General features: G+C 51.4%; 1 non-coding gene across 1 annotated transcript; it reads left to right on the top strand.

Annotated features, from left to right (window-relative positions):
* Positions 1–2,302: 2,302 nt before the first annotated feature.
* LOC143350767 (5.8S ribosomal RNA) lies at positions 2,303–2,457 on the top strand. Its single transcript, XR_013081237.1, has one exon. It is a non-coding gene; the product is annotated as a 5.8S ribosomal RNA (ribosomal RNA).
* Positions 2,458–2,500: the final 43 nt, after the last annotated feature.

The raw sequence follows: 2,500 nt of genomic DNA, 5'->3' as shown, positions 1-2,500 counted from the left end.
AACGAACGACAACGCGTCGATTGTGCGGCCATCGTTGCTCGCGCGACTAACGACGACCAGCCGAGAAGGCTGTAGTTTATCGCATCGATTTCATCGAGCAACCGATGGACGCTGCCGCGTTCGTTCGTAAATGAATGTTATACATACTCACGGATAGCCTGAGGCGAATAATCGCAAACGACGACGCGTCGATTGTGCGGCCATCGTTGCTCGCGCGACTAACGACGATCAGCCGAGACGGCTGTAGTTTATCGCATCGATTTCATCGAGCAACCGATGGACGCTGCCGCGTTCGTTCGTAAATGAATGTTATACATACTCACGGATAGCCTGAGGCGAATAATCGCAAACGACGACGCGTCGATTGTGCGGCCATCGTTGCTCGCGCGACTAACGACGATCAGCCGAGACGGCTGTAGTTTATCGCATCGATTTCATCGAGCAACCGATGGACGCTGCCGCGTTCGTTCGTAAATGAATGTTATACATACTCACGGATAGCCTGAGGCGAATAATCGCAAACGACGACGCGTCGATTGTGCGGCCATCGTTGCTCGCGCGACTAACGACGATCAGCCGAGACGGCTGTAGTTTATCGCATCGATTTCATCGAGCAACCGATGGACGCTGCCGCGTTCGTTCGTAAATGAATGTTATACATACTCACGGATAGCCTGAGGCGAATGATCGCAAACGACGACGCGTCGATTTTGCGGCCATCGTTGCTCGCGCGACTAACGACGACCAGCCGAAACGGCTGTAGTTTATCGCATCGATTTCATCGAGCAACCGATGGACGCTGCCGCGTTCGTTCGTAAATGAATATTATACATACTCACGGATAGCCTGAGGCGAATGATCGCAAACGACGACGCGTCGATTTTGCGGCCATCGTTGCTCGCGCGACTAACGACGACCAGCCGAGAAGGCTGTAGTTTATCGCATCGATTTCATCGAGCAACCGATGGGCGCTGCCGCGTTCGTTCGTATATGAATATTATACATACTCACGGATAGCCAGAGGCGAATAATCGCAAACGACGACGCGTCGATTTTGCGGCCATCGTTGCTCGCGCGACTAACGACGACCAGCCGAGACGGCTGTAGTTTATCGCATCGATTTCATCGAGCAACCGGTGGACGCTGCCGCGTTCGTTCGTAAATGAATAATATACATACTCATGGCTAACTTGAGGCGAATAATCGCAAACGACGACGCGTCGATTTTGCGGCCATCGTTGCTCGCGCGACTAACGACGACCAGCCGAAACGGCTGTAGTTTATCGCATCGATTTCATCGAGCAACCGATGGACGCTGCCGCGTTCGTTCGTAAATGAATAATATACATACTCATGGCTAACTTGAGGCGAATAATCGCAAACGACGACGCGTCGATTTTGCGGCCATCGTTGCTCGCGCGACTAACGACGACCAGCCGAAACGGCTGTAGTTTATCGCATCGATTTCATCGAGCAACCGATGGACGCTGCCGCGTTCGTTCGTAAATGAATAATATACATACTCATGGCTAACTTGAGGCGAATAATCGCAAACGACGACGCGTCGATTTTGCGGCCATCGTTGCTCGCGCGACTAACGACGACCAGCCGAAACGGCTGTAGTTTATCGCATCGATTTCATCGAGCAACCGATGGACGCTGCCGCGTTCGTTCGTAAATGAATGTTATACATACTCATGGCTAACTTGAGGCGAATAATCGCAAACGACGACGCGTCGATTTTGCGGCCATCGTTGCTCGCGCGACTAACGACGACCAGCCGAGACGGCTGTAGTTTATCGCATCGATTTCATCGAGCAACCGATGGACGCTGCCGCGTTCGTTCGTAAATGAATAATATACATACTCATGGCTAACGTGAGGCGAATAATCGCAAACGACGACGCGTCGATTGTGCGGCCATCCGTTGCTCGCGCGACTAACGACGACCAGCCGAGAAGGCTGTAGTTTATCGCATCGATTTCATCGAGCAACCGATGGGCGCTGCCGCGTGCGTTCGCCCGATTGCGCGTGAAGTTACTGTTCGGAACCAAGAATATACGGGTGTATTATACCCGTTTGGTCGCAGCCACGCGCAAAGGCTTTTGAATGTACTGTACGCCCGGCCGTCGAACGATGGTTTTCCGTCATTCAGGAAACAAAAAGAAACTTTTGTCGTCGATATGGCGCGTTCAATCCTCCGTCGATACGCTGGTCGGAGGTGCGAACATCGAATATTTTTAAAGCAAAGAACAAGGAGCATTTTTAAATACAAAGAAAAAAATTGTAAATTGTATATGATTACCCTGAACGGTGGATCACTTGGCTCGTGGGTCGATGAAGAACGCAGCTAATTGCGCGTCAACGTGTGAACTGCAGGACACATGAACATCGACATTTCGAACGCACATTGCGGTCCACGGATAAAATTCCTGGACCACGCCTGGCTGAGGGTCGTTCACTTGTCCTAAAACTGCTTGCGTTGTTCTCAGATTCCCTA

This window comes from Colletes latitarsis, unplaced genomic scaffold (genome assembly GCF_051014445.1).
Source record: "Colletes latitarsis isolate SP2378_abdomen unplaced genomic scaffold, iyColLati1 scaffold0039, whole genome shotgun sequence".
NCBI lineage: Eukaryota > Metazoa > Arthropoda > Insecta > Hymenoptera > Colletidae > Colletes > Colletes latitarsis.
Note: the sequence above shows the minus strand (reverse complement) of the source record. Positions and strands in the feature narration are given on the sequence as shown.